Genomic DNA, 13,442 nt, shown 5'->3' with positions numbered 1-13,442 from the left:
CTGTTACACCCCGATTAATTTATAATTTTCCATTCAACAAGTGGTTGAATGGATCTATCTAGGCATGGCTCGACGATGCAGCTGTATGTCAAATTCTGACTCATTTGTAGTGACAGATGGAAAGACAACGCTTTGGTCATCTGCCTTGAGTACCCATCCTAGGAATGTTGAGAGGAGTAAACATAGTCGGAGCTGCCCTTTTTGAGTCCCCCCGGTGCAGCAAAGTCCACACATTGAGTGGCAGTGAGATCAGGAGCCATTTATATTGTCTACCAGCAACATTGTATTGCAGTGAGTGTCAAAGTGGCGCCATATCGGAATTATGAGCATTGAGCAGCTGTTGAAGTGAAGTACTTGTGTGTTACTTACTGTTCCCCTATTGATTTGTTAATGTGCTGAAATCCATATTGTGTGTTCCTGCAAATCCCTTATTTATTCTATATTATTTGTTTTCAATATAACAATGAACACAAATCACAATGAACAACCTTATCCCATACTTGGCAAATGGGAAAACTTGGTGAATGGGGAATCTTTTAAGCATACAATACCACCAAACGAGAGTTTCTGTTTATGAGAACGTTTCCTCTACTCTCTGCTGCATTGTTCTATCATTTCATCTAAATTCCTGTGGCAGCAAAGCCCTGACAATAATAAACAGTAGCACTTTTGTCCTGCCTCTGCACCACCTGATCTCCTTACTATCCCAACTCGTCCTACGCTTCATTATATGTAGTCCCCATTTCCATGGAGGTCCAGCTTCCATTGATTTCTTCTCAGAATAGTAAGAGGTCCGATAGTCACGGCCTTGCTGCCTCCCGAAAACCAGTGGGCTGAGACTGCCTTGAGGACCAACCTCCCTTTCCCAATCAGGGTCTGGTCCCATTTACTCTCATCCCTTGGGGAGTGTGCCGGGGGCGCTGCTGAATCGCCTCAACTGATGCCAGCAGCTGCTTCTGCTCTCGAAAACCCCCACCCCCACCACAGCTTCTCCACTGTCTATAATTACACAGCAGCATAGTGGTTGAGCCAGTGAGCCTACCACCCCCTCAATCTCCCCTTCCATATTAGAGTACCCCTCCACCACCACCCTTCCGAAATGTATGCCCACGCATTGGTTTATTTTCACGAGGAGAGGCTCTGACCTCTGCTCCCATTCTGGGCTTCTGCAGACGAGCAGTTTTTAATTAGATTCGAGTGCCAATTAATAATCCAATCCCCCTCCCACTGTGGTCGGAACTACAAATGAATGGCGAGTGGGTTTCTGATGACATCGCTGGAGGCCATGTTCATCCTTGTACACAAAACATCACCTCCGGGTTGTGTTCAGCACCCGGGTCATGTTCAAATACGCACGAAATGGAAGAAAACTGTCCCAAACGGAGAGAAACTGGGATGTACTATCTGAACTTTTATTTTCCTTTGCAAAACTAAAAGATGACACACAGAGTTCTTTTGTGTCTCTCTGGGGGTGGCACACTGATTTGTAGCCTGTATCTGTATTGACCAGAACAACAGGAGATCAACCTTAGTCTATTGTGTGTGTGTGTGTGCAAACAGGGAAGAAGAGTCTCTGGTGAGCAGTCACATGGGCAGAGAGAAGGTCATCTCATTCATCTCTGTCACTGCTACCATTCTACCATACACATGCACAAACACACGCAAACAAACACGCATACACAAACAAACCCATGCACCAACTCCAAATGCATGCATTCACACCAATTGCACAGCACATTTGCTTAACACATTAAACACATTTGCTCTCAGTCTCACCCATATGCTCACTTGCATACACAGATACTCATTAACCCCAGTGACATAGTAAAAAACCTAAATGCATCATGGCCCCTTTTATATGGCATCAAATCAGCCTCTGAAGTCCACTGCGCCCGAAGATGGCACTGTCGAGCAAGATCCTTGAGAAAGCAAGCACTGAGACAACAACGCATAGGATGGGTCTCACGAGTGCCCAGGCAGCGTGGGAGGTGGGGGTGCAAATTAAAACTGAGTTGCAAGTGTGACTTTGAGAAAACAGAACATCATTGTCGCATGCAAAATATTAATTTGAGAGCAGAGAATTTTGTTTTGTTTTGCAGAGATACTTATTTTTTTACATTTTATTTCACCTTTATTTAACCAGGTAGGCTAGTTGAGAACAAGTTCTCATTTGCAACTGTGACCTGGCCAAGATAAAGCAAAGCAGATAGACACATACAACAACACAGAGTTACACATGGAATAAACAAACATACAATCAATAATACAGTAGAAAAATATATATACAGCATGTGCAAATGAGGTAGGATAAGAGAGGTAAGGCAATAAATAGGCTATGGTGGCAAATTAATTACAATATAGCAATTAAACACTGGAATGGTAGGATGTGCAGAAGATGAATGAGCAAGTTGAGATACTGGGGTGCAAAGGAGCAAGATAAATAAATAAATACAGTATGGGGATGAGGTAGATTGGATTCGCTATTTACAGATGAGCTATGTACAGGTGCAGTGATCTGTGAGCTGCTCTGACAGCTGGTGCTTAAAGCTAGTGAGGGAGGTAAGAGTCTCCAGCTTCAGAGATATTTGCAGTTCGTTCCAGTCATTGGCAGCAGAGAACTGGAAGAAGAGGCGGCCAAAGGAAGAGCACGTGCTACGGGTGGGTGCTGCTATGGTGACCAGTGAGCTGAGATAAGGCGGGGCTTTACCTAGCAGAGACTTGTAGATGACCTGGAGCCAGTGGGTTTGGCGACAAGTATGAAGTGAGGGCCAGCCAACGAGAGCATACAGGTCGCAGTGGTGGGTAGTATATGGGGCTTTGGTGACAAAACGGATGGCACTGTGATAGACTGCATCCAATTTGTTGAGTAGAGTGTTGGAGGCTATTTTGTAAATGACATTGCCGAAGTCGAGGATCGGTAGGATGGTCAGTTTTACGAGGGTATGTTTGGCAGCATGAGTGAAGTATGCTTTGTTGCGAAATAGGAAGCCGATTCTAGATTCATTTTGGATTGGAGATGTTTAATGTGAGTTTGGAAGGAGAGTTTACAGTCTAACCAGACACCTAGGTATTTGTAGTTGTCCACATATTCTAAGTCAGAACCGTCCAGAGTAGTGATGCTGGACGGGCGGGCAGGTGCAGGCAGCGATCGGTTGAGGAGCATGCTCCATTAAAAAAAAACCTGTCTGCCCTTGACCAACACAAAAACATCCTATGGCGTTCTGCATTAGCATCGAATAGCCCCCGTGATATGCAACTTTTCAGGAAAGTTAGGAACCAATATACACAGGCAGTTAGGAAAGCTTAGGCTAGCTTTTTCAAACAAAAATTTGCATCCTGTAGTGCAAACTCAAAAAAGTTCTGGGACACTGTAAAGTCCATGGAGAATAATAGCGCCTCCTCCCAGCTGCCCACTGCAATGAGGCTAGGGAACACTGCCACTACCGATAAATACCAATAATGGAGAATTTCAACAAGCATTTTTCTACGGCTGGCCATGCTTTCCACCTGGCTACCCCTACCCCGGTCAACAGCCCTGCGCTCCCCACATCAACTCGCTCAAACCTACCCCACTTCTCCTTCACCCAAATCCAGATAGCTGATGTTCTGAAAGAGCTGCAAAATCTGGACCCCTACAAATCAGCCGGGCTAGACAATCTGGACCCTGTCTTTCTAAAATGATCTGCTGAAATTATTGCAACCCCTATTACTAGCCTGTTCAACCTCTCTTTCGTATCGTCTGAGATTCCCATAGATTGGAAAGCTGCCGCGGTCATCCCCCTCTTCAAAGGGCACCCTCATAGATATCATCCTAACTAACTCGCCCTCCAAATACACCTCTTCTGTTTTCAACCAAGATCTCAGCGATCACTGCCTCATTGCCTGCATCCGTAATGGGTCTGCGGTCAAACGACCACCCCTCTGTCACGCTCGCTATCCTCAAACTCCCTGTCATAAATCAACCAAGGCGCAGCGTGCATGTCGTTCCACAACTTTTAATAGGAGTGAAACCTTAACAAACAAAAACAAACAGGTAAACAGCAATGAACGTGACACAACCGAGGTGCCCACAAACACACACGGAAAATAATAATTACCCACACATTAGATGGGGGAAAAAAGGCTGCCTAAGTATGATTCTCAATCAGAGACAACGATAGACAGCTGGCCCTGATTGAGAACCACACCCGGCCAAAACATAGAAATACAGAAACCTAGAAAACAAAACATAAAATGTCCACCCCACATCACACCCTGACCTAACCAAATAGAGAAATAAAACGGCTCTCTAAGGTCAGGGCGTTACACCCTCATCACTGTCAAACGCTCCCTAAAACACTTCAGCAAACAAGCCTTTCTAATCGACCTGGCCAGGGTATCCTGGAATGACACTGACCTCATCCCGTCAGTAGAAGATGCCTGGTTATTCTTTAAAAGTGCCTTCCTCACCACCATAATGTTAACATGCATGAAACCAAGGCTTTTACGGTTACAGAAGTCAACAAATGAGAGCACCTGAGGAGTAGGAGTGGAGCTAGGCACTGCAGGTCTGGATTAACCTCTATATCACCAGAGGAACAGAGGAGAAGTAGGATAAGGGTACGGCTAAAGGCTATAAGAACTGGCCATCTAGCACATTCGGAACAGAGAGTTAAAGGAGCAGGTTTCTGGGCACGATAGATTCAAGGCATAATGTACAGACAAAGGTATGGTAGGAAGAGAGTACATTGGAGGTAAACCTAGGCATTGAGTAATGATGAGAGAGATAGTCTCTAGAGACGTTTAAACCAGGTGATGTCATCGCATATGTGGGAGGTGGAACAACATGGTTAGTTAAGGCATATTGAGCAGGGCTAGAGGCTCTACAGTGAAATAAGACAGTAATCACTAACCAGGACAGTAATGGACAAGGCATATTGATATTAGGGAGAGGCATGTGTAGCCAAGTGATTGTATGGGTCCAGTGAGTGGTTGGGCTGGCTAGGGACACGGCGATTCAGACAGTTAGCAGGCCGGGGATAGCAAGCTAGCAGTTAGCAGGCCGGGGCTAGCAAGCTAGCATAAGGGCCTTAGAGGGACGTCGCGATGGGGGAAAGTCTGTTTTTGCCTCCTCGTGCGGTGATGTCGATAGACCAGTCGTGGAATTAGTAGGGCTCCAAGTAGCAGAGGGGTCCAAGTCCAATTGGCAAAATGGGTATAGTGGTCCAAGGAAACTGGCCGGTGGATCAGCTAACAGTCCAATATGCTCTAGATAGCTATAGATATTACATGTCAAGACTCAGAAGTTACTGCGCTCTCACAAATACACCACATCTCCACATAGATTTCACATTTCACATTTCTCACACACCCAAAAAAATCTTACTCTCACAAGCCATCATTTTATTACAGGTGAAAATTTGAGTCAATGAATATGGTCGTCACTAGTTAACACAGTCACAAAGTCATAATTATTATGTCTAAACCCTGTCTATTTCTACAATTGATCTTCTTAAAATCTGATTTTAAACCTCACCTTAACCACACTGCTGACCTTATGCCTAAACCCTAACCTTAAATCATGTTTTCATACATTTTTATGATTACAACCAATTTTGACTGGATGTGGATGTGTTATCTAGTGGAAAGCAGATTTTAACGGTGGTAGTGAAGTAGGGACGATGGCCAAGGATAAAAAGGTAAGCTCATAGTTTTTCAGTAAGAACCGAGGTAGTTATTTGGTATTCTCTTATTAGAGCTGGCTATTGATTAGGCAAGCTAGGTTAGTGTCAGCTGGTAGCTAGCTAGGAAGCTAACTACGTTTAACCACATATACAAGTTACCAGTATCTTTGGTTTAGCCAAGAGCATTGTAGCTAGCTAGCTAAGTTAACGACCTACTGGGCACACTGGTTGAATCAATAATGTTTCCAAATCAAACCAACGTGGAATAGACATTGAATTGATGTCTGTGCCCAGTGGGGAAGGGTTAGTAGAGGAGGAGGAGTTGGAAGACCAGCATAACTGGGAGGGAATGAAGGAGGAGGGAGAGGCAGAGTGAGAACAGACAGGGAAGGCCCTCACTGGGGAAGAGGCCCTTGATTGAGATTAGATGAGGGGGGGCCAAGAGAGATTAAACTCAGAACTAAATAGCCAATATTGTAAAACTCTAACTGCATACCTTTAGATACAGTCTATTTGAAATACATGTTTGATTACTTTTACTCTGGCAGTTTTTGTGCAGTTACAATAAAAAAGAATGACCTCTAACCGTTTCTCTCTCTCCGTCCCTCTCTTCATGCAGGCCGACTTTCACTATGTGGTAGGGAAGTTGCTCTCTGCTTAGCTGACAGAGATAGGAGATACAAGAGTCCACTCTGTTCCAAGTACCTTGGTCCTCCTCTATTCAAAGCACTCTGGGAACTTCCTGCAGGTAACCATGACTTTTGTCAAACAACCCCGTAACTTAATCGTTAGTGGTACTGAGAGCTCCTCTAATTGCTTTGACACTGTATCGTAGCGTTGTTATTAGGACATTTGTCACGTAGAGAGGATGACTTGTTATTGACTGTGACTAACTGCTATTTATTTGGTTAGAAAGGTGCTTCTATGTAGAGGATGGTTCTATACAGAATGTGTACAATTAGGTTAGGTAAGGGATGAAGTGAAAACCTATAGGAGGATAGCTCTCCATGATGAGAATTGGGCATGAAAATGACAGCAGGCTGTTCAATAGTGAGCATAATGACTGACGAGTGGCGTGGATTGGTACAGCTCAGCTCCACATGGTATGTTATCACTTATTTGGCTAAATGATTATCCATAGTTCAATGCATTTCTGTATACACTAAGATGTTAAAACTTTTTCTAAACTTAAAACCAATTTCCTGACATCCTATTTTTACTCTCTCACACTGCAGTTGTTCTCAGGAGACGGGTCAGTGTGTGAAGAGAGCATATGCCTGACAAAGTGGAGTCAGGCTTCGACTTCATCGTCCTGGACCACTACACCTACGAGGCTGAGGACACCGAGTTTGGACCTGTGAGTCACCTTTGACCTTGACATAACTTTCTTCTCAGCCTTTTGGAGTCATGGGTGTTCCCTAACTTATCTTGTGCCTTACACAACTCAGCACATTCACTGAGTGTACAAAACGTTAAGAACACTGACACAAATACTAATATTGAGTTGGACCCCCTTTTTCCCTCAGAACAGCCTCAAAAGCCACCTCTATAAGCTGTCGAAAACGTTCCACAGGGATGCTAGCCCATGTTGACTCCAATGCTTTCCATAGTTGTGTCAAGTTGGCTGGATGTCCATTGCATGGTGGATCATTCTTGATACACAATCGCAGTTCTTGACACAAACCAGTGCGCCTGGCACCTACTACCAGACCCTGTTCAAAGGCACTTAAATCTTTTGTCTTGCCCATTCACCCTCTGAATGGCACAAATACACAATCCATGTCTCAAGGCTTTAAAACTCCTTCTTTAACCTGTTTCATCCCATTCATCCACACTGATTGGAGTGGGTTTAACAAGTGACAACAATAAGGGATCATAGCTTTCACCTGGATTCACCTGGTCAGTCTATGTCATGGAAAGAGAAGGTGTTCTTAATGTTTTGTACACTCAGTGTACGTATCCCTCCACCTTCCTCAGTGGAGTTCTGGCTAGGTTATCAAACTCCAATGTATATGTACCTGTTGTGTTGGTAAAGTTACTGGACCAGTGGGGGGAGGTGTTGATGACAGTGATGCATCCCAGTGTGATCTTAACAAACACCTGTTGTGTCAACACTATTCCTGATGACGACAACCAGATGATATTCTTCCACCCCGGTAAACACACACTTAGTCTCTCTCCTGGTGTATGTTTGTTCTGCGTGAGAGGGTGAGTAATGAGTCTATATATGCAAGCGTGTGTGTTGTGTAGGATATACGTTTTGTGTATATGTGATCGACCACCTTGATTCGGTTTTATGTAGCAAAATTTGTAAATGTGTTTTTTACATTGGTTTAAAGAAGAGACTCAGAGCTAGAAAATGGTATATCATACACTGCAGTTAAGATACACATGGGAAAGTAATTCTGCTTTGAAAGTTGATAAACTTTTGAGGAAATGGGCCTTGAATGTTTTGGGACACTTACTGGAGAGCTCTTCTTTGTCTACACCCATTCAGCATCGTTCACACTCTCTTAAGCCTTAGCCCCACCCATCTCTTTAAGGATTCAGATGTGAGGCCGTGTGCTAAGCAGTGAGTATGGTAGTGTACAACCAAAGATTGGTTCATACTACTTCTATCGACATGTCTGTATACAATTGTCGCAGTGACTAAACCAACTAGGCTCTTAATGTAACAATTTTATTCAGATTTACGGATGGCATACAAGTTTGTTTTTCAAGGCACATGAAAGTTCAGATGTTCCAGAAGGCATTTCTGCCAAAAAATGCATTTGGATCACAAATCGCAACATGAACCTACTTTCTTGAAACGAGTCACATATGAGTCTACTTTCAGTTTGTATACACAAGTAGAGGCTCCTCAGAGGAGGAAGGGGAGGACCATGAATTTCATAAAAATGTAAATAGTGAAACATTTAAAAAGTTATCCTTCAAAGATAAAACTATACTAAATATATTCACGTCACATTATAATTGATTAAAACACACTGTTTTGCAATGAAAGTCTACAGTAGCCTCAACAGCATTCTGTAGTGTAGCACCGTGGTGTATCTGGGGCACAGATAGCTTCCATCCTCCTCTGGGTGCATTGACTTCAATTCAAAACCTAGGATTCTTATGGTTCTCACCCCTTTTCATTGACTTACACGGTCATTATGAAAACTCAATGTCCTCCAACCTATCAGAACTCTTGCAGCATGAACTGACATTTTGTCCACCCAATCAAAGAATCAGAGAATGAATCTAGTACTGGAAGCATAAGCTACAGCTAGCTAGCACTGCAGTGCATCAAATGTGGTGAGTAGTTGACTCAAAGAGAGAGAAAGACAACAATTGAAAAGTTTTTAACAAATGTATTTCTAAAAAAATTAAGGAGAAGCAAGAGATAGAGAGATAGTTGTATTTCCTTTACTTTCACTTAGCTAGTGAATGCAGCATGCTAGTTTAGCCTACTCAAACACCTGGCTCAAACAGAGCGATGCTATGTTAGCTAGCTGGCTATGGCTATCCAAAACTGAAACTCTTCCAAGTCAAGGTATGCTTTTGGTTTTATTAATTTATTGCCATCAGGGCCTGCCGGTGTAACTGCTAAACTGCTTGTGACTGCACACTGCACTGCATGATTGCAGCTGGTTTACTTATGTGTTAGTTCTATTAGCTATGTTGACTATGAAGTTACTAACATCTTAAGCTAATATGGTGACAGCAATGTAGGCTGTGTGTAGCGGTTAGCAGTTATGATATGAAGGTTTGACTTGGAAAGGTTTTTTCGCCTGGTTACAGACAGCTGATGTATTGTGCTGAAGTCCACAAGTGAAGGGAAAAGGTGAGAGGAGGAGAGCAGGGAGCTAAAGGTAGATGTGAGAAGGCATTATACAACAAGCAAAATGTTCATGCTGTTTGTATGTGGTTGCTATGAAAGTGAACTGTGTTTACGTGTGATGTATTCATTCCGGCGATTCTGTTGAAAAAACGTTTCTAAAACATAACCAAATGGAATGAAACGAGGATAAACATACCTGAATTTTTACAATAGAAACTCTCGTTTGCAACTGTTGGACTAATGATTACACCCTAGATCAGCTAGATGCAGGCAAGAGTGTGCAAAGCAATATTGGATGTGTCACTGTCTGTCACCTTGAATATAAAAAATGGTCTCTCGACCTGTGCACCTACTTTGTAAACTTTCATTCATAGGTCAGGTTGTAGCAACCTCATGTTGGTTAGAGGGAAAATGTTTGTATCATGTAGTAGCCTTAATTAACCTATCGATGTTACATTGAGCTGGGTGAATGGAATATGAATGACAGTCATCCAATATGCTGTGATAGAAATAAGGCCATGCTTATAATAAAAAAAAAAAAATCCTCCCTCATCTTAAACATCACTGACCGCCACTGGTATATGTAACGGATGTGAAATGGCTAGCTAGTTAGCGGGTACGCGCTACTAGCGTTTCAATCAGTTACGTCACTTGCTCTGAAACCTACAAGTAGTGTTGCCCCTTGCTCTGCAAGGGCCGTGGCCTTTGTGGAGCGATGGGTAACGATGCTTCGTGGGCGACCGTTGTTGATGTGTGCAGAGGGTCCCTGGTTCGCGCCCGTGTCGGGGCGAGGGGACGGTTTAAAGTTATACTGTTACATTGATGCTGTTGACCCGGATCACTGGTTGCTGAGGAAAAGGAGGAGGTTGAACGGGGGGTGAGTGTAACGGATGTGAAATGGCTAGCTAGTTAGCGGGTACGCGCTACTAGCGTTTCAATCAGTTACGTCACTTGCTCTGAAACCTACAAGTAGTGTTGCCCCTTGCTCTGCAAGTGCCGCGGCCTTTGTGGAGCGATGGGTAACGATGCTTCGTGGGCGACCGTTGTTGATGTGTGCAGAAGGTCCCTGGTTCGCGCCCGTGTCGGGGCGAGGGGACGGTTTAAAGTTATACTGTTACATATACACCCTGTATTACATGCCTGTGCTTTGTTTGCACACACTTTTCTTGTGTCTTATTTATTGCAGTGTTTTGTTTTGTGATCTCTCTCTCCCTCCCTCCCTACCTCCATCCCCCCAGAACAGTGTTTTGAGGCAGGGATGGACTACACTGTTGGTCTGAGCTTGTCCCTCTACTCTGTCATGTCCAGTCCCCACACACACTCAACTCGGTTAGTTCCCGCACACACTGTTAAACACCTAGACACAACTGGGACTTTTGCGTAAATCATGCATTGGTCACTTGCATAAAAATTTGAGCTACAAGGATTTTAAGTTGGAAATTGGAGTGGGTCTAGGGTTCCTGGGATGATGGTGTTGACTAGCATTTGTTAATTCTTCCATCACTCCAGTGAATGTGACTAATCTAAAGTTTCTAGACACACATCTGCCTCTGCAGCGATGATGTTCTGCTCGCCCAGCGTCACACTTGCAAGCTCTCAAGTTTGGCCTGTGCTCGCGGGACACATCCTCCGCTCTCTTGACCAAATTTCAGCTCTCTCGACTGACCTGTGCACTCGCGGCACTCATCCTCTGCTCGCGGGGCACATCCTCTGTGCTCTCAACTCAGTGCTCAATTATGTTTCATCTTGCTGACCAGACCGCTCGCAAGCATGCGTCCGGGTGGGCCCTCACGCGCATGTTGATTTTGTCCACCCACACCAGACGTGATCAGGACACGCAGTTTGAAATATCAAAACAAACTCTAAACCAACTATCTTAATTTGGGGACAGGTCAAAAAGTAAAACATTTATGGAAATTTAGCTAGCTAGCTTGCTGTTGCTAGCTAATTTGTCCTGGGATATAAACATTGTGTTGTTATTTTACCTGAAATGCAAAAGGTCCTCTACTAATCCAGAGATAAAAAGGTAAATTGAGTTAATTTTTAGTAATCTCTCCTCCTTCAGGCTTCTTCTTTGGACTTTATATGGCGGTTGGCAACCAACGTTAAGGTGCATTATTACCACCAACTGGACTGGAGTACGGACCTCAGTTCATTTTTCAATCCCCCACGTGGGTATATTCTCCTAAAAACCAATGAGGAGATGGGAAAGGCGGGACTTGCAGCGCATCAAGCGTCACAAAAAGAAGTGGTCAGCATGTAATAGAAGCTGATTTGACGCCATACTTTTACCCTTCCCTCTCTGTTGAGGGATGACAGTTTAGTAAAACAGGACATTTCATTCCAAATGATGCATTCCAAACCATGACATGATACATTAAAAAACATTTTCATTTTATTTTTGGGGGGACAAAAATCGCCTATGAAGTCCTACATGCAGAAGATCAACGACATGTCAAACACATTCTAGTCACATTTATAGTCACGGCTGAGATGGTAAAGAACAAGTAGAAACGCTCTCGCTCAAAGACCTACGACCAGATGAAGGCAGACTAAAGACATTTACATAAAGGCCCCAGTGATGAAAAACATATCTACTTAAAACTGGCGGTTAAGCATTACACTTTGGACCTCGCAAGTGTTCTTTTTCATCCTATTCATTCGTCCATTCAACATTTTCTCTGTATTTGGAATGTCTTGCTGAGGAGCAAATGTAAGTCACGTTTTGTGGAGAAACAACACCATTACATCCTCACATTCAAAGAAAACCCTTGATTACATCCATTTCGGCAACCAATACGTTTTTTAATTACATGTAAGTATCATAAAGGGATGATAGTAGTATCTCAATGTGTAGTCCTTCATTTTGTATCATTCAATTAAATACCACTGCTCCCCCAAAGTCAACAGCTCTTTCATTACAATCATGTGATTGTAAGACAGTTAAAAGACCCCCCCCCAAAATGCTGCCCCAACGCATTACAATCCACGTTCATGTCTCCACCATCGAAGTCAAACTCCAGTCATAGATACATTGATGTAACCCAGTATGACTGGTTTGAGAAGACTGACAGGAGACTTATTTGAAACATTGCACAATCCTTTTTTCCCCCTCCACTGACAAATCAATCAATCTACCATCCGAATTCTATTTTACATGGAGGCCTATCATAAATGTGCTGGGATAATCGGACTGGTCGAGCTGCTGAGATGAGAGCTCAGAGACTTGTCATCTTTTCTTTAAGTTAAAACTACATCACAGAACACAGTTTCACAAGTCATGCAATATACAGTACAGTAACTAGAATTAGAAAAAGAATCCTCGTAATAATAATGTAAACGTAAAAAATGTAACCATGAATAAAATGACAAAATAAATGATTAGCTAGTTAAACACAGTGTATTCTTTAAAATTCTAATTACATATCAAAGAATAAGTGTAAACATATTATCCACCTTGCTGGCTGACCCCTCACCCAATAAATAAAAACTTCATTTTGGTGATCAGCTGCACATCATTTGTAAAAAGAGATAGAAAGAGAGAGAGAGAGAGTCTTGGAAATAATTGTTTCCGATACGTAGCACATTCCATATAGGCAGACGCTGTACATGTTTCCTTGGGATTCATTTTCCAGTTCGCCGAAGGTACCGTATTTTCGAAAAAAGCAAAAAGTAAACAAACAGGAATAAAAAATAACGAAACAAAAATGCCGATATAAGGGTAAGCGACGAGCGGCTTGGTCGACGGTTCCTCATACCAGTATGTGGCTGGAAAATGTAAAAATAGCGTTGCAATATACGCTACATATCCACCAGAGAAACAGAAAAGTAAGGTCCCTGAAATAAATATCCTCATTCTTCTATATTTTTGGAAGAATAAAATAATAAAATGACACATCTTACATTAAAAAAAATTATGTTCCACGTTGTAAGAAAAAAAGATGTAAAAACACGAG

This window comes from Salvelinus namaycush, chromosome 11 (assembly GCF_016432855.1).
Source record: "Salvelinus namaycush isolate Seneca chromosome 11, SaNama_1.0, whole genome shotgun sequence".
Classification (NCBI taxonomy): domain Eukaryota; kingdom Metazoa; phylum Chordata; class Actinopteri; order Salmoniformes; family Salmonidae; genus Salvelinus; species Salvelinus namaycush.
Note: the sequence above shows the minus strand (reverse complement) of the source record.